We start from the raw sequence: 24889 nt of genomic DNA, 5'->3' as shown, positions 1-24889 counted from the left end.
CCCAGCACTGGGCTTGAAACCACAAACCTGAGTTGAAATCAATAGACCCCTAAGCAACTGAGCTACCCAGGCACCCATGGTTCAGAATTTTCTTATGAAAAGTATTAGTTATGTCCTCAATTGCAACAAAGCACTTATATATAATTATAGATATTAAATTTATTACATCTGTGATGGAAATGACATATTCCATTTCATATTCACACTAACTTCACAGATTTAAAGATATATTATGAAAACATCCAGGAGACATTCTATAAAATTTGAGCACTGGGTGTTATATGGAAGGGATGATTCACTGTATTGTGCACTTGAAACTAGTATTACACTATATGATAACTAACTATAATTTAAATTAAAACTTAAAAATAATATTTACAGTTCACCCTTGAGCAGTGCAAGAGTTAGCGGTGCTGACACCCCACACAGTCAAAAATCCACATGTGCGCCTGGGTGGCTTAGTCGGTTAAGCGTAGGACTTTTGCTTAGGTCATGATCTCGCAGTTCGTGGGTTCGAGCTCTGCGTCGGGCTATTTGCTGACTGCCAGCTCAGAGCCTGGAGCCTATTTCGGAGTCCGTGTCTCCCTCTCTTTCGTCATGACCCTCCCCTGCTCACGCTGTCTCTCTCTCTCCTAGAAATAAATAAAAAATATTTTTAAAAAATCCACATGTAACTTCTGACTCCCCTGAAAGTTAACTATTGTCTACTGTTGACCAGTACATAATTGATTAATACCTATTTTGTCTGTTGTATGTATTATATACTGTATTCTTATAATAAGGTATGCTAGAGAAAAGGAAATGTTAAAAAACAATCATATGGAGGAGAAAATACATTTATAGTACTATACTATTTTTACTGAAAGAAAAAAGAAACTGTATAAGTTGGCCCATGCACTTAAACCCATGTTGTTAAAGAGTCAACTGTAAGTAATTCATTCTTTCAGAATAAAAAATAAAAATGAAGACCACACTGCCCAATAACCTTTAATATAAACAATCTGCCATATTAAAATTTCCTCTTATCTTGAATTTTGTCCATGACAGATTTTTTTAATATTCAGTTTTAAAGTGGCGTTTTGAGACTAGGTAAAAACTTTCTACCCGTTAGCTCCAGATGCCTTATTCCCAGTTTGCTGACTCCTCCAATAAAGCAATCTCAAAACTGTCAACTTGCTCTAAGTTTTTTTTTCAAGAGGAAATTAAAAAAAAAAAAAAGTGGAACCTGTAGTCGCTACCAGAAAGGAAGTTACTTTCCTTGAACATCTGTTCTCTGAATGTCCAGTTTAATGAATCACAAAACAAGAGCTACTAAATGTTATCAAAAATGATGCTATTGAGAAACATAAGTTGCTATTGAGCTGAGCTTCCCTCCAGAGAATCTGACCCCATCCAGATGCTGAATTTGTCAGTGAAACATGGTTCCTTCTGTCAGTGACACCAGTACTGGGTTTAAGGTGTTTATGAGAGAGGAAGAAGTACCTAATGAGTTAAACCTAAACCAAGAACAAATATCTCAGAAATCAATGTAGCTAATTTATTAGGTATGTCTCAAGATTTTCCATCCAGAATGATACAAACCTAAGCTCAGCATTTTTATGAATAACTTGTGAAATTTCCTCTTTTCTGTGGAAATGCACTCATTTCTCAAACATACCTAGAGTATCATAATGAGGACATAGTATAGAGTTCACAGCCACCAAGAAGTTTATTTAATTTTCCCTGGAGCCTAGTTCAAAGAAAACAGACTTGAAAACTAAATTAAACTGCAGATGTAATAAAAACCTTTGTTGTTGCCATGAATACTTATATTTAGATGATGGTTAATGGAAGATTGGCATTATAGTATTTATAGTCATTATAGGTTATATTTTAGCAACCTTTATTCATTATTTTAGGAAAAGAGAAAATCTAGGAAATATGATGTCATGTGCTATGATATTGCAAAATGGAAGGAGTAAGTATAGATTTTTTTTAAATGACTAAACTCACATTAGAAAAAGAATGATTATTTGCTCTTTGAATGACTTATAATTCTGGTAGTAATACTAGGTTTTTACCATCACAATAGTTTTATTTTTTAAGTTTATTTATTATTTATTTTGAGAAAGTGAGAGAGCATGTGGAGAAGGGATGGAGAGAAAGGGAGAGAAAGAATCCCAAGCAGACTTTGGACAGTCAGTGCAGAGCCTGATGTGGGACTTTAACTCACAAACCATGAGACTATGACCTGAGCTGAAGTCGGACAGAACTGACCCACTATCACAATAGTTTAAAAAAATTTTTTTAATGTCTTTTACTTATTTCTGAGAGAGAAACAGCATGAGCAGGGGAGGGTCAGAGAGAGAAGGAGACACAGAATCTGAAACAGGCTCCAGGCTCTGAGCTAGCTGTCAGCACAGAGCCCGACGTTCGGCTTGAACCCACAAACTGTGAGATTATGACCTGAGCTGATGTTGGATGATCAACCAAGTGAGCCACCCAGGCGCCCCAAAATAATAGTTTTATAATAAAGTTTACTTGAAGGTCTGTGTATATTTGTTGCTTATATATTAACATAGTGTCATCTGATAACAGAGAGTCCATAAGTCCAGTATCTCTGTGGTAAAGCTAGTTAACACCATATTTTGTTTTCACATGTGAACTGCCTTTGATCAACTATGATTTCTCTTACATAATTATCACTTCATGTATTTAAGAACCATAGAAATTGTGACTGGTTACCATGCTTAAATTACTTGAGTTATTTTGTTCCAACTCATCAATTAAATGAAAGATTATTACCTACTTTGTTTCAAAAAGCATACAGTTCTACTTGAAATAAGCAATGCTTAATAGGTGTCAGGTTTATTTAAATCAGAAGAATACAAGTACACACACACACACACACACACACACACACACACACGCACACACGAATGACAGAAGCTCCAAGGAGGCATTACAGTAAATTTCTTACTGTTGGTAGAGCTTTAGTGGAAAAAAGACATGACAAAAAATATTTTAAAATATATATAAAGAACATTTAAAAACAATAACAATGATTTTCTTGAATCTTTTATAATAATTTATTTTTAGTAAACAACTTAGGTATTTTCTCACATAAATAATATTTTATAATAAGAAAAACCACACATGTAGAAATTAGATAATAAACAATTTAGTATAAAAATAATATACTTTATTTTTAGAGCAGTTTAGGTTCTACAGAAAAATTACTAGAAAATGCCCATATGCCTCCACTTCCCTCACACACTATTTCATCTATTATTAAAATATTGCATTCTTGTAATGTATTTGGCACAACTGATGTACCAATATCATTCCATCAATATTAGCTGAATTCTATGGTTTACATTAGGGTTTACTCTTTATTTATATTTCTATGGGTTTTGACAAATGCCTAATGTTATGTATCCACCATTTCAGTTTCATTCAGAATAGTTTCACTGGCCTAACACCTGTCTGCTCTATATGCTCATGCATCCCTTCCTCATCTTGATCCCCTAGAAAACACTGATCTTTTACATCTCTATAGTTTTGCCTTTTACAGAATGTCATAAAGTGGAATCATACTTAGCAATATACACTCAAGGCTCCTCATGGCTTTTCATTGTTTTATAGCTCACTTCCTAATTTTTTTAAATAATATTCAATCATATGGATGTACCACAATTTCTTTATCCATCTATCTGTTGAAGAACATCTTGGTTGTATCCATGTTTTGATGATTATTAATAAATTTCTTCCAAACTGTAGTTGCAGGTTTTTGTGTGTACTTATTTCCAACTCATTTGTATAAGTATCTAGGAGCATAAGTCTTAAATTTTTATGCTACAATTATGCTCCACTTTTTAAAATACTGCCAGACCATCTTTCAAAGTGGCTATACCATTTTGCATTCCCACTAACAATGAATGAGAGTTCCTGTTACTTCAAATTCTCCTCAGCATTGAGTGTTGCCAGTGTTTGGATTTTAACCACTGTAATTAGGTGTGTAGTGACTTCTCATTGCAGTTTTAATTTACATTTCCCTGATGACATATGATGCTGAACATCTTTTAGTATGCTATTAAAAGGTCAATTATACATTAATTATATGATGAATAGTTATAATGTTATTTCTCAAACATTTTCCAAAGGAGTAAATGATAAAAGGAAGGGCTAGCATATCCAAAACAAAGATAGCTGTTCATTTTTAAAAATGTATACTGTGAAATAATAATTTGTGAAATGGAAAATTTTTAGTTTATATTTGGTGAAAAAAGTCTATGGGCCATTGAGGTATATAATCCCAATTCTGAATAAGTAATAACATATAAATGTTTTTAGTATATTAGAAATTTTAGTATATATTAATATACTTAATGCCACCATTTGGGATTTTAGTTGCTACAGACAGCTCTTACAAACTTTTCCCATTGCATGAATCAAAATGACTTATATAACCTGCATATAATTAACTAACAAAACAGAGGTGTAAATTTTGTGATTTTCAGAAATGATGCACATGTTTTGTTTGTTTGTTTTTCTGATAGTGTATGCCTGAAGACAAGTAAGAAGCAACAGTTTTCTTCAACTTTCTGCAACACTTAATCTGGATTCTTAGAAAGACTCTGTTCTAGCTCTTTGAGCTCTGTATCTGAATTTTTGCCTCCATTATGTATTTTCAGTTTTAGATGTAGTGTGTTGACTTACTATTATGGTAGTTGAGTATTATGCTCTTCTCCATGGCCCTTATGCTCAAGCACATACACACGCGCACACTCACACACACACACACACACGCACTAATATGTGATAACATTGTTCAATTTTGATACACACTAGCATGTCCTCTTTTTCATGAGAATCTGAAATTTCAGAATGGGTTGATATTCATTTATTTGGTCTCACTTGGTCACAACATTTTAATTGGGCAAATGTGATTGATAGAGTTCTTATTTCTTTTATTATTTCCATGCTTCCATTTCTGCCAGTCTCTCTTTCTGGTGCAAATAATGATTACTAACTTCCCTGAATTTATCTCCCAATTTTCTTAAGTCTGTTATTTTCCTTATTTTGCTTTTTATTCTTCATGTGACATTTCTTTTCTCATCTAAAAACATTAGTTAAATATAATTAACATACAGCATTATATTAGCTTCAAATGTACTATATAGTGATTCAACAATTCTATACATTACTCAGTGCTCATTGTGATAAGTGATCTCCATCACTTATTTAACCTATATTTTTACCTACCTACCCTGTGGTAACCCATTTGTATGTTCACTATATTTAAGAGGCATTTTTATCTTTCTTTATTTGTTGTTTCTTAAATTCCACATAAGAGTGAAATGAATGGTATTTATTTTTCTCTGATTTATTTCTCCTAGCATTTTACTCTCTAGATCCATTCATGTTGTTGCAAATGCAAAGATTTAATTCCATTATGGCTGAATAGTATTCCCTTATATAGACACCACACCTCCTTTTCGATTCATGTATGGATAGATACCTGAGTCGCTTCCATATCCTGGCTATTTTAAATAATGTTGCAACACTCATAGGGATGTGTAATCTTTTTAAGTTAATGTTTTTCTTTCTTTAGGTAAATACTGAGTAGTAAAATTCTAGATCATATGGTAATTCTATTTTCATCAAGAGGCATTTCCTTAACTCTATGTTTTAATTTTTCTAATTAAATACGATTTTTAATTTGTAACACCTTTTCTGAGTTGTTTCTTCTAATGTTATGCTATTTTTGTTTTATAAATATGAAAATCTTCTAAATTCTTTATGTTACATTTTCTTTCTTTATTATTATTATTTTATGTTTCTATATTTGAGAGAGTATTGATTTTCCATCCTTGATGATTACTTCTGTATGGAAGAAAATCTGTAACATAACGTACCTGATCTTTCTCAATCCCCTTGTAAAAATGTAAGCCAGAGGAGGTGAATTTTAAAAACCAATGTTGAGTTTTGAAGGAGAAAATAAGCATGTATAACTCTGTGCTCACCTTCTTTGTTTTTGGAATCAAGTTGCTTTTCTAGGTTACACATGGCTGTGTTCCACATCCAAGCTTTGTCCCTTAGAGGCAAAGGTGCAGAGGACTGGATCTGCTATGTCTGGATAATTTTGAGATTTTGTATTAAGAGGCATGTTTGCTTATAGATCCTATTGATCTAAGATCAGGAATAGCTATCTGTTAGCAATAAATAGGTCATTTTAATCTGTTATTTCCAATCTTCAGAATTTTTTCTCAATTAGTTTGATATTTCCCAGCCCCTTTAAGAAAATAGCATCCAGAGTTTTTATTTTCTCTCAAGATTACTGTTTTATTTTTAAATCACTTGTTCTTTTTTTTTATCTCTTTCATCTAGTTTCCCTCAATCACTACAAATTATTAAGAATGAAGCACTGAAAGCTAATTAAAAGTTCATATAAAGTGGTGGGATTTATTTTGCACAGGATTTATCAATAGCAATATTGTGGACATTTAGAACTAGATATTCTTTGTTGTGCTGACTGTTCTGTACATTGTAAGATGTCTGTCCTTTGGACTCCAGTAGCAACCCCTCAGTGTGTCAATCAAAGTGTCTTTATATTTAGCTGCATATCACGTGGGGGTAACCTCACTCTAAGTTGAGAACCACTTATTAATAGGGTGGCACGGAGAAAATTTGACAACATTTTTGTAAGATTCATAAGTTTAACTTCCAGTAGGGTTTTTCATTTAGATTGAGTTTCTCCAGAGAGAAGAATCTGCCCTGAAACAATCCACCCTCTTTATGATGCCCAAATATTTGGTTGATATAACTTCTATTGATCTGTGTTACCCTAAAATCTTTGCCTCTTTAAAAATTACCTTAGTGTTGTTTTAATGGGATTCTGACTCAAAAAGGAAGCAAATATGTAATTATGTGAGAATTAATTTGCATGTTTAATTAAAATTCAGGCAGAATTTGTATCCAAAAATGGCACAGATATTCTAGGTTGGTTATTCATTTATTTATTCACTTACAAAATACTTATTTAAGGTTTATAGTTCCCATAATTCAGTGTAATCTGTAAGACTCTAAAGAAGTAATGGCATTAATTTGAGGTATAGATCATTCAGATTTAGATTTTAGGATTAAGAGTTGCTACAAATGTCTCTTATAAGAAACATAGCTATTCTTAAATTAGATGAGAAATCTAATTTAATTAAAAAACATCTCTGGATTACTGGATTCAATCAGGCTGAAATAGCCTGTGTTTATTTTCTTATTTACATACATGTGATAGCATAAAACAAGTAAAATGCCTAGTAGAGTTTCCTGATACAAATACCTGATTTCAAATACCTCCTGTTAGAGGATTAACTGTATCCCCACAAAAGTCCTATGTAGAAATGTTGACACCTAGTACCTCAAAATGTGACTATATGTGTTGATAGGGTCTTCTGCAAGCGGGTGGAAATGAGGTCATATTGGTGTGTCCTAATCTAATATGACCAGTGTCCTTATAAGAAGAGAAGATTTGGATAGGCACCCTGGATGAAAAATCAGGGAGAAGATGGCCATCCACAAGTCCAGGAGAGAGGCCTCAGAAGAAATCAACCCTTCATCTGAGACTTTTAGCCTCCAGAATCATGAGAAAATAGATTTCTGTCACTTAAGCTACCTTCTGTAGTGCTCTGCTATGGCGGCCCTAGCAAATTAATGTATACATCCCAAATTCTCACTTAAGTGCCAGTAAAGGGATAAAAGAACCCATGAAGAAAGCAAAGGAGACAAAAGCAACAAATGACCACTAATTTAGCAGGACAACCCAAACTGGCCAAGGGGTATTCCTCAAAATATCTATTCACATAACAGGACTTCTGAAGGTTTAAAGAACTGGTGTGAAAGTGGGCACGTGAGTGTGAATGAAAATAGGAAGGCAAATTATAAAGCCTGTATATGAAGCTGTGGGCCCTTAGATTCTACCCTCACCTCCATTTCTACACCAGGATCTCATTTCAGCTTATAAGAAGACTTATGGAGAGTTATGTACACAAGTCCAGGACACTGTATGCAGCAACAAGGCGTTAGAAAGCTGAACCCATGAGAAATAAGAAATTCACCTTCTGTTTGTGAGACCACCTCCACTCCACCTCTACTTCTCTCCCTACTCAGCCCTTTGTAAGTCACAAAATGTGACTCACAAAATGATGACAGTCAGGCATTCAACATTGGCACATTATGGAAGACTTGTTATTGAGCAAATAATAAATCTATTTAAAAAATGACAAGATATACCTGCCTTAATATGTGTTATGCATATATATCTTAAGTTAAATATATAGCAACTGCTAATTTCAATAACAATTCTATGAACTAGAAGAATTGCTATCATTTTATCTTCTTATGTTTGCCCTCCCATACAGTGAAAGTTCCAAGAGGGCCAAAACTATAGGGATTTGGTCATTTTCTCAATAATTTGTTTCCAGTTTAAACATACATGTCTCACAATAGTAAGTTGTCAATAAATATTACAGGAATGAAGGAATGTTTGAATTACATTTCATGGATGAAGAAATTAAGCACATAGTAATTACGTATTTTTTAACCTGCAAAACAACCAAAAGGCACACCTAAACCTTTTCACTCTCAAAAGCTTGTAGATATTAATAGTTTTTCCCAAGGAGCCCATCTTTATCATCTACCACACTGCATGGCATACACACAGATTTTTTTAACTGAGTTATAATTTAGGTACAGTAAATTTTGTTCCTTTTATGGGTACAAATCTAAGAATGTTGACAAATGTATAAAGTCATGTAAACACCCTCCAGAATCAAGAGAGAGAATATTCTCATCATCCCAACAAATAGCTTTATGTCTTTATAATCAACCCATTTTCCCTCTCCAAGACATTGGGAACCACTGATCTGTATTCTGTCCCTATTCACCCCCCCACCGCTTTTTTTTTTTTTTTTTTTTTTTTTTGCAGAATGTCATACAAATGTAATTATAGTACCTGATTGTATATCTGGCTTCTTCAACTTAGCATAGTGCTTTTGAGATGTCACCCCATATAGATTTTTAATTTTTAATGTGTCAATATTTCTTTCCTTCTTATTGCTGAATAGTATTCTATCATATAAATGCACAACAGTTTGTTCATTCTATAATATTATTATTATATTCTAAGTACTGTATTTGTCTCCTCATTTCTGTACTTTTACTGATTCTCTCCTCTAATATGCACACATTTGTTTGTATTTTTAAATTTCGACAACTTCCAAGTTTGATATAGGCAGAGACTTTTTCTGTCTTGTTGACATTAGATATTGCCCTGGAACCTTGATTAGAGTGTGGCACATGTTATGTGCTTAATTAAATGTTTTCTGAATGAAAGAAAGAAGGAATAAACTCTACTAGCATCTATTATCTACTTCTCTTTCTACCTTAAAAGGGTTTATTTTTCTGTGACGTATTATATTATTTTTTTGCCTCTAGTTTTCATGTAAAGTAACTATTTTTTCAGTAACATTAATCTTTAAAAGATAACATTGATTAACAATAGTATGCTAAAGGTACTGTATGTTCATGCTGTATTTACCAACTAGACTGAAAGTTGAGAATAAAAACAATTTATTTTATTTCTCCAATGATGGGGAAATATTTTATGTGTCACTGAAGAAAATAAAATGCAAAAAAAATTATATAAGTTGGCTTTCTTTGTAAAATATTATTAATCAAGTGACTTACAGACTACAGCACTACAGACTGACTTATTCCTTCAAATATATTATTGATGCCTATGCAAAAAGAGAAAACTGTGTAAGTTACTGAAAGATATTTTCTTGGAATTTGTTCTTTCTTGTGGTTGTGGACTCTTTTTCCTTAAAAAAATCTGAAAAAAAAACCCAAAAATAAAAAAAATCTGAACTGATATTTAGATCAAACTATAAAATGCAGTTAAAATAGATTTCAGGTAGTTATTCAATAGATGACTTTGATTAATTTCTCTCCCATCACTGTTAGTGTACATTCTGACTTTTTGCCCCTTATAATGTTAATTTATGAAAGATGCTTTTTTTTAATGAGCTAACCAAAGGAATTAACTTTTAAAAGTTCCTTTATCCCACAGACTCTTAAAATAGTGGAAACCGATGTGAAATCTATGCAGTCCAGGAATTACTCATTTCATGTCTACTTGATTGTGCTTTGAAAATGACTGCCCTGCTATGCACCCCAGTCAAACCTAATGATCATCTGCTTGTTCCAGGAATCCCTCTGATTGGGGGCCTTGGGTCTCCAGGGGCTTCTCAATGCTTTGTTAAAAGCATATCACCAGTTAGCTTACTTTGATTGAGATCATCACAGTATATATAGGTCCTTCAGGGATTTTTTTTTAATTATGAAGGGTATTTTTATATAATTGTGAACATTATGCTTGACCCCAGAATTATAGAAATTGTGAAATGTGTGGTTCAACCATTATTAAGTTTCAAATAAGTTCAACCATTTTCAGTTCTCAAACTTACACAGCATGCTTTCAAGAACTTATCTTGAACAAACTCACATTGAATAGCTTTCATGTTATGCATTATAGGATGTTTATGTAGCTGAAATATTTCATCAAAAGCCATGGTCAGATCATTTAACCTACTTTGAAATATATGAAGTTTATAAAGTAGGGCAGCCTTCTAAAATGAGAACAAAGCACAATTTGCATTGGGACCCACACTGTCTAGTCTGCCATGCTCACAGTCCTCATTCTGACCCTGATGATCTAAAAATGGAAGAAACTGGTACAAAGCAATTTGTGGAGTAAGCGTCCATAAGATGGTGTAGCAACTCTTCAAATTACTGACTATGCAATCCTAATCAAATTGGGTTGATGTAGTGATTAAATTAAATTGGATTATCCATATAAAGTGCCTGCACATAGCACACACTTACTTAATGGTTATTAGTTATATTAATTGTAACACTCCACCAGCTATAGAGAATGTTGTGTAAGAGGAAGACAAGGGGATTGAAACTGCAATTCAGTAAACCACAAATCTAGTCCTGCCATTAGCATTAATTTTTTGAGAGATTCTTTGAAGAGCAAGAGTGAGGGAAATGCAGAGCTCATTCTGATCCTGGAAACCTATTTCTGTCTGTAAAACACTCTTAGCAAGGGTGAGGACCAGACTCCCGAACTCTGTGTGTCCTTTACTACATTGGTCCTCCTGAGGCAAGAATGAGATGGAGAGCACAGAGTACAATGTGTGTGTCTCTAGTGACAAGCAGAAAAATGCTCTCAACCACAACCACACCAATCTGTCTAAGAAACAAGCAGGACAAAACCCCTTGTCATATTCATGTCTATTCCATCAGTCAACCAAGAAACCACAAGTCCTAGATATCGCTCATCACTTATCCCCTCTATTGCTTCATAATTCGGTAAATTCCCTTATTCAACCTCTACATGCACCTTATCCCAACTGCAAATTATTTATTGCCAATATAATTAAAATACACTCTATCTTTAATCTCTACCACTACTACCTCTCTCTCCTCCCCTCAACTTCGGTCTCTTAACTGAACTATGCATCATCTCCCTTGAGAATATTGCTATGGCTGAAGGTATTTCAAGTGGCTGGGTTTTCTTTTTCTTTTCTTTTCTTTCTTTTTCTTTCATACCATTCTTAAGTTGAGTTTACCATGAGATAGCTACATTTCTAACTCCTTATTGCTGATTCCTGATCTTTGTATTAGCCTTAGCCACACTGACCCCTCAACACTTTAAGCACAGAAACACATACCATTAGACCATAACAGGTTTCTCCAATAAGCATGATTATTTCAAAGGATGTGATATCTATGGCACTTATAAATATAGTAAAGCATTTAACTCCATTCTTTAAGTGACATTTTCTTCCTCTGGTGGAAAACATGATTCTTGGTTTAATATTCATGAGAGCAGTGAGGTCCATGGACAAGTAGTTTCCATGGTCAAGTGCCAGCCCATAAATTTTTATTATGTGTCTGTGATACAATAAATACAAAACTTGAAAAAACATTTGGAAAATTTTACAATAACTTGATAACTACATTCATGTCTATTGAATCTGATATCTTTAAAGGCTTCTATTTTGTATGTATTTTTATTCTATTTTAAAATCATTTATTATACTTTAGAAAGTTATCAGTCTGCAATACTTTGGGGAAAGTAAAATAACTAAAAAAACCAAGATGAACATGACACCTTCAACCATGGTGGAATGTGTGAAGGAATTAGATTCCGATTCTAGTTCACAACTTCATCCACATGGGTGCTGCACTCTCTATAGCACAGATACTGAGAGTCAGCCTCAAGCTTTCAAGCAAAAAAAATATATATATATTATATATATGATAATATATAAAATCATAACATAGCAGAAGTTAGTACTAGGGAAATTAACCCAGCAGTGTGACTTAGCCTAATAGAAGCTATATTCAAGCTGAAATAAACATACCATGCTGCTTGGGAATGAGCTGTCAAACAGGCTGCAATGGATGAAGAGCAGCCCAAACAACCAAGAGAAAGTATTACTTTGTTGATTTTGAATTATTGAGAAGGCTCAGTCACATGGGAAATAAAACATAGAATATGTTATAATCCTTTTAATTAAGATAAAATAATGTGTTGTTAAAGCAAACTAGTAATTCTGAAATTAGAATAAAATATCCATTTTCACAGATCATTTTTATATATGTATGTAATATATATAGACATATATGTATGATTAAATCATCTGAATCACCTAAATGATCAGGCTCAGTTTGTTATAAGCTAGTAACTAATAGGAAACTCTTTTAAAAAATAAAATTATTTTTTTTTAATTCAGGTTTATAAAAAGAAAATACTATACTTTAAAGATATGTAACAAATCAAGATTTGTGATCTTAATCTGCACCATTCCAGTAAGGTATTAAAAGATTTGAGAAGTCCTTCCCAGAGATTAAACTACATATGGGAAATGAAACCATTACCTTCTCAGTTTAGGAATTTATAGATATGAAGTCACTGTATGAGGAGTAACTGTGGTTTGGAAACCCCAGCAAATCCCACCTTTTCTTCTGGAGCTGAGATGTAGAATTACTGATCTTATTGAGAATGTTTAGATCCAGTTACTTGCATTGACACATAGCTTTATTCTTTTATTGAGTATTTAGGTGAAGATATATTGAGTGTTTATCACTATGTGTTGGGCAATGATCTAGGAGCCAGGGTTATAGCAATGAATTAAACCAACAAAATTCTTATGTAGAGAGGAAAATATTAAAGATGAAGATAAGACATGTTGAGACATTTCCAAAAGTTGAAGATGAAAAATATCATTGAGATCTGTTATCTGTTAGAGTTTTGAAAAGTGCAGTAAGCAAGATTGTGGATATCTGAGAAAAGGACATTTCAAGAGAAGAGAACAGAAAGTATGAGTGCCCAGAGGCAGAAAAGTTCAAGGCATGCTGTCAAAACAGCATGGAAGCCAGAATGACTGTAATGAAGAATACAAAGGGGAAATGGTAGTATATGCAGTCAGAGAAGGGGTACAGGTTACATGGGGCTTTGCATGTTTTTTTCTGTGAGAAGATAGAGAACCGGTAAGAGTCTCAGAATTTAAGAATGACATAATCTGAATGCTGACTTAAAACAACACTGTTACTGTTATATTGTTGTAATAATCAGTGGGTATCGGAGGCCAAGCCGGCTCCAACAGGTCCAGGGGTCCCTGAAGGATGGATGGTGTCAGCGAAAGAGAATGAGAGAGCCCCAAGATCCTTTCTGATCACCAGGCAGACATCTCTGTCCTGTCGGTTTTGGTGTCTTTATTTATAGGTCAAATGTTAACATGGGATCAGGAAATGGAATTTTTACAATGGATAACTCTTTGTGATAAGGTGTTTTTGGAAAATATACAGAAACAGGTTTTACAGAAGTCTTCTTGCAGAACTGCCCCAATTATAGTGAGGTTGAGTAACTAAGAAAATAACAAGGTGTTCACATTTTAATAACACTAAGATTAAGTCATAGGTTTGTAGATACTCTTATCTATCCTCATCACAGCTGCCAGGGTAAGGGAAGGTGTTTGTGCAATGTAGGCCTTAGGGAAGGGGCTGCTATACACCATCAGTTAGCAAAGGTGTATGTACTAACTTATCTTCTGTCCTTCTCTCTAGGTTAGGCTCTTTTTCTCCAGGCAAGACTTGATTTTCCAGTTATATGCTTTATTGCACCGGAGAGCTAACCATACCTTTAAAGAGTTTAGCTTATATCCCAATACGTAGAATAGCCTCTACGAGTGCATTTACCTTTGTGTCTACTTTTATGATTTCTTGAATAGCTAGGGCATGAAAGACATTTTTGGTTAGTTGATTTACATGTTGAGCTGTATGAACATCCTGGACTAACGCAACGGTAGAAACAGAATGTACATGTAAAGGTCAATCTTTTATGACTAGGGGCCATTAGCCTGTTCATAGCTCAAGCGAAAGTATGGAGGGAAACAGGACCTTCTGGAGACACGATGTCTGTTCCCATAATCAAAAGAAGAAGTTCCCACAATAAGTTCCTTCACAAGGTGCAATCAGCATACCAGGGCTGAAATAAGGGGACAAGTCACTCCCAATATTGATCAACAAGGTACCCTAGGGGTCAGTGCTCAAGCAGAAAAAATTGAGTGGGAGTAGATACTGATCGTCATCTGATTGGCAAGAGACCGTGCACACTTGCTTTAACCTCACCAGGAGTTTTGTCGACTAGTAGGTTCAAAATGGCTCCCAACAAATGTGGCTAAAAAAAATAAACTACTCAAATTTGTTAGAAGGCCTTGATAATTTAAGTGAGCCAGTGGTGATTCGATCCTCAGTGATGGCTATGATATGGTCAAAGGTAGTCAAAATTTGTATTTCCTGATAGATAGGATAGTGGGTGTAGGAGAATGAGGTTAACTCTGACATTTCTGGACTGAGCAACTAGATAATGGTATCATCATAAACTGCACGAAGACCAGGTTTGTAGTGAGTGAGAGGTCAGACTTTGTTTTGTAAACTGAGTTGGACAACTTTTAATTATGCACATTATACATTGACCTGTTATATAGTCCTTTGACACCAAGTTCTAGCTGATACTACTGAGTAACATTGAAATTAGACATATGGTACAATAGCAAGTCAATAGTTCAATTTCAGTAGTATTTGTAATCTGTGCCAATAGGACAATACTAAGAATATTGTATTAAATAAATGTAGTTATGTTTCATTTTTATTTGTTACAAAATGAAAGAAAACTAGCAGAGTGAGAATTGTACCTGTGATGAGAGTGGGAGCTTCACAAATTCTATACCATTTAGACAAACATGGAAATCCCTAGGCATGCTCAAAGGCCGTAGCCAACCTTCACTTTTTATCAAATGATACTGGATTTAAATGAATTAAAATAATACCATATATGAACTTGTACAAAAGTCTGGCAGTATATTTTAATGATGGTGCCTAAAGCTGATGGAGAATTTTAGACATTTTATGTTTCAGATTCCCTGAGAAAAGAGCTTCCTCTTATCCTATGAATATAAATTTCATGTTTAACTTTTGTACTCACATTTCAATACATGTTTTCTGTTAGTCTTTTTTATGTAAAAATGAGGTATCTGCTTTTCTAGACTTGATCTAGAGAGAAACTGCCATAATTAAGTCGTGTGAAATCAACTGATCTCATAGAATAAAATTAGATGCATCATGTCCAGAGTTCTGTTACTTTCTGCTTTAACTTTTCTCTCAAAAAGAACCATATTCTGGAAACAAACCCATTAATAGAATATTTCAAAACCCTCTTTTGATGGGAAGAGAATATATTTCATAGTATGGTTATCAGGAAGTTACAGGGAATACTTCTCATACTCTGATTCTGAAGTACCTTTATAATTTATTTATTTTTTTTTTAGTAATTATTTTATTATTCCTTATTTCAGGGATTTTTGGGGAGAGTCTTAACCATAGGCTTTTTTGTTCATTTAAATTGTTGAAATCTGTAGTAAAAGCTTTCAGAAGTATTTTCCTCCCAAGTAACTTCTATTTCTGTTTATAGTTAATCTGCAGATGTATTTGGTTAAGAGGTAGATCACAGTGAAGCCAAACTCTAAACTTCTAAGTGTACTGTTTGAAAACCCAAACAGAATTGCCACAATCTTGGGGAAAGGTTATATTAGTGTTTAAGTGTGTTAGATTTTTGTTTCTAGTAGATTTAGAATTAAGACACAGGGGATTAAAGTTTTACTTTATAAAATATGAGAATTGTTGGGAAACAAACAATTTCATGGAAATCATGAACAACAAAAAATATTCTCTTAATGGGCTTGTTTCCTTTTAGCTTATACAAAATGAGAAAAATAAACTTAAATAATAGAAGAGCACAAAATCAGCTGAGAAACAGAAGGAAATGAAAATTTAATCTATTCTGAGAGTAAACAAAAATCAGAGAACATATTAAAATTAGGAAAACATGATAATAAAAGATTAAGCTAAATTAAAGGAAGATTTTATAAAATATACTAGATGCAAAAGTGTTAAATGTAATAAAATATAAATTAAACTAAAATACACATGAAATGATAATTTTTTTTCTCTTCCTTGCTTTGCCTTTATGTGTTGGTACAATCTTTCATTGATTTAGGATAATCAACCTATAATATTCCTCTCTTTTGCCTTCCCTGGGCTGCAATTCCATGGTTATGTTTTGAATTTGGGGTCCAAGTATTTTTTTTATTTGAATTGCACATTTTCAAAATGTGCAATCATTTCCGTATTTGAATTCTAGCAATAATAGCAGTATACTACAATACAATTTTTGTTTCATTTATATTAAATTGAAACAGAATAGCTGTTAACAGATGCTTAAGAAAATATTTGTAGAAATTGCTACTATATTGTCACTGCTAGGATATCAGCCTCATATAAACTATGAAAAGAAATAGACCAAAGCCTTTGTATTCTTAGGTCAGAAGTATCTCTCAAGTACTCATAAATGTTCTTGAAAATGAAAACATTTAATTGTATCATAATTGGCAATTCTGGAATTGCAAAGGTCACAGCAAGCTTTTTCAAATGCAAAACCCTTTTTAGAATTCTACAGGTAAGAAGTATATTTCAAACCGGGTCCAAGGACAGGATTTTAGCTTGCACAAACCCTTTTCAGATATCTCCTTTTGCCATGATGATCACTTTTAAAATGCACTTCACTTATTCCTCTGATTAACCAAACTTCCAAAAGCTTCTTTGACGTTTTAAATATTTAACCCAAAAGAAAATTTCACAATATGAAAAGGATTTTACATAACTGCTTGTCTATTAATAAAGGAGGACTAAAATGTATGCATCTTATAGCTAAATAAAGATCAACATAGAGAGCTCTAAGTTTACTTATTCAGTTAGTTTTACTCCAGAGGAAGTTGGAAATCTGAGTGAAAGTAATCAGAGATAATCCTTCTAAGAGAGCAAAATGGTTTTGAGATTATTATCTTTTTAATCTAGGTTTTGTGGATTGACTCTAAATTTAATTCTTTCAGTTGCTCAGTCCCAGATCTTGAAGTCATTCTTTATGGGTTTCTTTGTACACCTCCCATCCAATGTATCTTTGATTACAGTTGTCTCTATCTTTGATTTATATGCAGAATCTAAATACTTGCCACCAAGCACCTCAGCCCAAACCAGCCTCATTTCTGAATTGGACTATCCCTATATCCTCTAAATGACATTATTCCTCTGTTTTTATGCCTGTCCCAAATAGATAATTCCCAAAAGGATCTTATTTAAATATAACAGATCCTGTCACTACTGACTCAAATCCCTCCAAAAGCTTCCTGTTGCACTCAAAGAAGAAAAAAAAACACATAAAAAGTCTACTTTCCTTATCAAAATTCTTTGCCTTCACTACACACCCATTTCCTCTACCCCCACTCATTTCTCTCTGTTTGGACCCAACTTTACTTCCATCATATCATTCCAACATCACAACACAAATACCCCATCCCAGCCTTCACAGGGCTGGTGCCTGGGCTTGGACTGCTCCTCTCCAGTATCCATAAGACTTGCCTTCTTAGATCATTTGGGGCTTCTGCTCCAATACTCATATATCAAGTGAGGATATTTTTTACAATAAGACCTCCTGCTCTCCATTCACTCATTCGACTTTGATTATCCTACATGCAACTACTTGGATTCAACATCTTGTTCTCTGTTTATTTTGCCTTCTACTATATGTCTCTTAAAGGCTTATATGACCTAAGACTAAGGTATATTGAAATAATTCAAAATAATAATAATAAGTCTTAATTTTATCCTGTTACCAATATTATCAAATATAAAAATGTAAATCAGAAAGAAGTTACCAACATTGTATATCACATATATCAATTGAAGTATGCATTCTCTTACTTTTTCTTTTTTTATTTATTTCCCATTTATCAGAATTTTACAAACATCTTTTTATTATGTAGATTAGCAGGATGGAATGGTTCAAGATTGTGGAGATTAACTGACCTTATTTTGAATTCTGAAGTTTGTTCAGTTAACACTATTGTGATTTTGCCCAAGTCACAGTTTTAAGCTCAAACTTCTTTACCTGTGAAATGGACATAGAAATGTACCCTAAAATTTCTGCAGCATAGCATTCGGAGTATTCAGGATGAATTGAGACAATCTGTATCAAGTGTTCAGCATTTTACCTGGCAAAAAGAGTCTTTAAAAATGTAAATATTATTTGATATTGTTGCAATGGGTAAACAAATATGGATAATTCATTATGTTTAAAAATGCCAAATCTCTATTTAAAAATGAAAAATGATAGCAGTCTTCCCACAGGAGATTTGAAAAATCATACCCTGTTGTACAAAATACTTTCAAAACTAATCAGCAGATTTACTTTCATCTTAATATTATATCCATTATCATTCCTAATGTTAATTATACAAGTTACTATGAATTCTCTCACAAAAACTTGAACAAAGGTAGTTTTAATTCCTGGCTGAAAAAAATCAAAAGTAATTCATATTTAAAAAACCACTTCTTATCTGTTTCTTTGGAGATAAAATCCTTATATAAATACTAATTATTTTTAATAATCTGTTCAAAACACATATATCATAATTTTAAACATGAAATATTTTCTTGTCTAGTTTTGACAGTACTAAAAACTTGAATGAAAAATTCTTTCCATTTTTAACTTTTTTCTTTCTCATTGAACATCTAATAGTTAAGCAAGCACAATCTGAAGTATATGCATGGTATTATAAGTAATAGATGGTAGACATTTTAAATGACATTTCACAGATTATGTCAAAAAGGTAAAGACTCTGATATTATAAACAGATTGACACTATGAAAGTGTCCTTCAACTATGATTATGTTAAATACATTTAGAAAATCACTCAAGGTAAAGGAAAAGAATAACTCTGAAATTGACTTGGATTTTTAAAAATTATAATAGTATCTAAAGAAAATTACTGAAACTTAGAAATTGAAAGAAATGTTATCTTCATGGGCCATAACAGATGAAAAACTTTTTGGAAAAAAAAGAGTCCTTGAATGTTTACATATTTAATTCTGTGTTTTTTTATCTAGTCCATTATTCTATTGCAATATAAAAAACACTATTCAACATATTTCATGTGTTCACAAACCATAAAAATAGTCATTTTTCCAAAATTATCTTACCAGGAAAGAAAATAGGTCAACATATCTGAATATTTTGCAGTCAAGAAAGAAACTCATGGACCACCAATCCTTTTGCCTTTAGGAAGAAAGATTTTCTTAATGCCAATTTTTATTGGCTTTACTAGAATAAGAAGTATTTTAGATATGGCTAAATCAAGGTATAACTTTGCATATCTGAATGAATAGATTTACATAAAACTTTTTATGGTGCTCCTGGTTTGTATATAGAAGTAATGTAAGTTCTTTTATCAATAGTTTTTGTTTAGTTTGTGTTCATATATGAAGAAGGGTTTTATCAAAAAGATAATTAACATTTGATATTCTTTATGGTAGGACATATTATAAATTATTAGAGTGTAAGAAACTTGTTTGTTATAAATTAAAACCATTAAATCATATTTTAATAGCATAAATAAATGGTAAATTAACAGTTTGGCTACTGAAATGGAGTGTGAATTAACCTTATTTAATAGAAAATATAAATGTTAAGTCTTTTAAACTAGATGTCTATCCATGTCTTACTCATATTTCTACTTTAAAATTAAAATTGACATTCTGTCTTAATGCCACATGCAATTATTAGTTGCTTTATCATTATGGCTAGAGTAATAAAATGTTTCTCTCCCAAAAGGAAAGTGGTCAAGGAATTTTAAAAAGAGAGAACATTTTTTAAGGATTTGCTTTGTATTTATCTATATTGCTTGAGATCAAGAATAAAATATCCACATATGAATTTGAAAACTGTAACTGTTTCATTGTATGACATTATATTTTACTATTTATGCTGGGTGGAATGCTAGGATCTCAAAACAAAATGGTAAACGGACATAATCCCTGGCCTTATTGCATGAAGAAACAAGTACAATAGATAAATATGATGTAACTTTTTGCTCCTATAGTTGAAGAAGGGAGAAAAAAAGTGAATTGAATAATATATTTATAAAATGAAAACAAATTATCTAAATTTTAAAATTATATCATGAAATGATGAACCATTATGCTGAGATGTTTTCAGCTTAATAAGACAAATTCACTCTATGTGTCTGTCCACTTGTGATGACTTCAAAGAACCTTTTAACTTTGAAAACAAATATATTATTAACCCATAGTCTCTGGATTTGACCTCTTATTGTATCTGGGTGAAATAAACAGAAATAAATGAAAATATAATATAAATAATAATTTGTGTTATAAAACTACAAATAAAATATCACAAAACATATGAAACAGAGTGGACAAATTTACCTGAAAGACTAAGTAACAACATTTTATGGGGAAGGTAATAACTTAGTTGATTCAGGATTTATTTTCTAATCATTTTAGCTTTAAAACTAAATTACAGTTTTCCCCATTGCTTAACTACATTTCTTAAAAATGCTACCATTTCCAAATCTTCATTTGGTAGGTCTAATAAAATAAAAAACATTATTTGTCTCACTTTTTCTTTAATAAAGTTCTGGAAAATAAGCTGTGACAGCATAAAATTTAGATAAATATCACTACAAATGGATTATTGAATATTAATTAATATTAATGAATATTAAAAGTTCATAAAGTTAACAGACTTCAAAAAACATATGATTAAATTTTATAATAGGATAATGCAAATATAAAAATTTTACATATCTTAATTTCAATATATTATTATGAACCAATAGTGCATTTAGTTGATCGTTAAGTTACTAATAATTTATTGGCAATTAAAATTCTCTTTTGGCTTATAGCATATTTCAGCTTCTTAAGTTTCTTTTATTTTTTTAGGTTTTCATTTTAAAAAGGATTAAGTCTGTAGCTAATCTTGAAATTCACCCACTCTTTCTATTTCAAGTATATGACAAGAGATTCATTATTTAACTTGTATAATTCCCTTTGTCGCCATTACCTCAAAATATTCCTATGAGAAGTAACTTTGTCTTAAAAATAATAGGGATCAGATGAGTTATTTTCTGGAGTAAATGGAAGTAGTAATCTTGGTAACTCATATCTGTATACTAGTCTTGATGGTCATTTTATAAATTTATTTAGATTATTAATGAACTTAAGAGAATACATAATGAGTTGGCTTCCATTTAAATGCTTTCATTTCAGGATATTTATTTATTTATTTGTTTGTTTGTTTGTTTGTTTTTGAGAGAGAGAGAGAGAGAGAGGATGAGCAGGGGAAGGGTAGAGAGAGGAAGACACAGAATCTGAAGCAGGCTCTAGACTCTGAGCTGTCAGCACATAGCCGGATGTGGGGCTCGAACTCACGAGTTGCGAGACCATGACCTGAGCTGAAGTCAGTAGCTAAACCAACTGAGCCTTCCAGGCACCCCACAGGACATTTATTTTAAATAAGGAAATTTACAACTTTTGTATTGAATGTTTATATGGAAAATGCAATGGTGACACCAACGTACAGATATATATTTATATATTAATCGTTAAAGGGTTCCTGAGGTAACCAAGATTAGAGGGGCCGGCATGTAAAGAAAAGGAAAAAAAAAAAAGGGGATATCACTGAATGAGGAGCTGACATCTACAGTAGTTTTTTTCCAGGACTTGCCTATACCAAGCATGAGGCAAAACTGTGAAAACTCCTGTTTTCTTCAGGAAACAGTCTGCTGATGTATTTGGATTTAAAGTCTTGCTCTTCTTAGTTGTTTCACATTTGTTTCTTTTTTCCTTCCTTTTGACAGATCTGTTCTTCCATGTGTTTGTTATGCATATTTTTGGTTGTTGTTTGATGGTTACTCTATTATTTTCTTGTGTGTACTGTAACAAATGATCACAGAGGTGATGGCTTATGCAACAGAAATTTATTCTCTCACAGTTCTGCATGCCAGAAGTCTGAAACCAGTTCTACTGAGTAGAAATCAGGGTGTCAGTAGGGCTTTGCTCCCTCTGGAGACTGTAGAGAATTTGTTCCTTACCTCATCCAACTTATTGTGGCCGTTGGCATTCCTTGATTTGTGGTCACATCACCCCAAATTCTGTAACATGGTCATGCTTCCTTATTCTCTTCTCTGTATGAAATTACCCCCTGCCTGGTTTTTAGAAGGACACCTGTAACTAGATTAAGGGCCTACTCAGATAGTCCAGGTTAATCTGTCCATGTCAAGATGCTTAACTTAATCTAAACATCAGCAAGGATACCTTTTCCTCAGGAAGTAACACATATAGGTTTCCGGACCTAATAGGGCCTAATATCTTTGGATGTTCATTACTGAGCCTTCTCTGTAATTCTAGAAGTAATATAATCTATGATTTCATAGAACCTACTAAAAATTAAAACTTTTAAAAATGTATATGAATCTCTGAACTCACTGATATTATATTGAAATAAATAAGTTCTGTGTGTTGAGGGATTTCTACTCCTTACTTCCATGGAGTAAAAAGGCTATCAGATGTGCCTTCTTACCTGAAAACAAGAACACCAAACAAAGCAAAATACATGACGCAAAACTTTTTGAGATACTGATTATCTGGCTACAAAGGACAATATTCCTGAAACATTTTTGGGGTAAAAAACAAAGCAAACAAACAAAGCAAGGTGAATATTAAAGTTGTCCCAGCTTATTAGATTTTGGAATAAGGAGGGGAAGCTGAAGCAGAGCCCAGCATAGTCCCTAAGATAAGGAGAGGAAGCTGAGAGTTGGAAAAGTTCAAGATCCCTACAAATCATATGAAAAATCTCTGATAAGAGGGAGAAAGAAAAAAAAAACAAAAAAACAAAGCCTGGACATTTGCCGACGTGGTCACCTAAACATTTAGTAGAATGGTAGCCAGTGCGTGAATGGAGAAAACTGTGTATGCCTAGGGAGTAGGAATACTTGAAGCAGTTGTTCTTAACCACAGGTAGTTTATCCTGCAGGAAACACTTGTCAATGTCTGAAGACAGTTTGAAAGTTCACTGCTGGGATGGTGCTACTGACATCTAGCTCATAGGGGCTAGTGTTGCTGCTTAATATTCTACAATACAATGCACAGGACTGTCACAGATCTCACAATATAGAATTATCCAGATCAAAATATAAACAGTGCCAGGATTTATGGATTATAAAGTATGGTACCTGCACTGCACAGGGCTGGGAACATGGACTCTTCTCATCACTCAGTCTAGAAAATCTCATACTTCACGGGAGAAGTACTAAAAAAAAATTATCTTACTGGAGTAGAAAGGAATACTTAGAATTGCTCTGTAGTACCCAAAAGGATCAAACTATGTCTAAATAACTAGAGCTCAGAAGAAAAATAAAATAATTATTTATAGAGATACAAAAATATGCAACATCCAACAAAGTACAATTAATAATATCTGGTAACCAATCAAAGACTATGAGACATCCATATCTCAGTTGAAAAGCTTTTGGTTTTCACCATTGAGTATGGCTTTAGCTATGGGCTTTTTCATAAATGCCTTTTATTGTAATGAGGTCACTTTCTTCTATACTTAATTTGTTTTTATTTTTTTGTTTGTTTTCTGTTTTGTTTTGGTTTTGGTTTTTTTAGGCTTCATTTTCTTAGAGCAGTTTTAAGCTCACAAAACACTGATGGGAAGGTACAGAGATTTCCCGTATACCCCATGCCTACACACATGCATAGTCTCCCCTACTGTCAACAATCCCCATGTTGTTTATATGGAATGTTTATATGGAAAATGCAATAGTGACACCAACATACATATATATGTTTATATAGTAATCATTAGAGGATTGATGAGGTAACCATTTGTTATGACTGTTGAATCTACATTAATAAATCATGATAATCAAAGGCAGCAGTTTACATTAGTGTTCACTCTTGGTGTTGTACATTTTTTAGGTTTGAACAAATGTATAATGACATGTTCTCTCCTTCTAGTATCATGCAAAAAATATTCACCACCACCCTAAAGTACTCTTTACCATACCAAGTATTTTCACTGCCCTGCAACACTCTATTCTCTGACTCTTCATCCCTTCTCCCCACCCCAAACCCTAGAAACCACTGATTTTTTTTTTTTAATAATTTTGTCTTTTCTAGGGGCGCCTGGGTGGCTTAGTCGGTTAAGCGTCCGACTTTCGCTTAGGTCATGATCTCGCGGTTCGTGGGTTCGAGCCCCGCGTCGGGCTCTGTGCTGACTGCCAGCTCGGAGCCTGGAGCCTGTTTCAGTCTGTGACTCCCTCTCTCTCTGACCCTCCCCTGCTCACGCTGTCTCTCTCTCTCC

Source organism: Hyaena hyaena, unplaced genomic scaffold, assembly GCF_003009895.1.
Source record: "Hyaena hyaena isolate Hyena2069 unplaced genomic scaffold, ASM300989v1 scaffold_486, whole genome shotgun sequence".
NCBI lineage: Eukaryota > Metazoa > Chordata > Mammalia > Carnivora > Hyaenidae > Hyaena > Hyaena hyaena.
The sequence above is the reverse complement of the archived record's forward strand: the minus strand, read 5'-3'. Positions refer to the sequence as shown.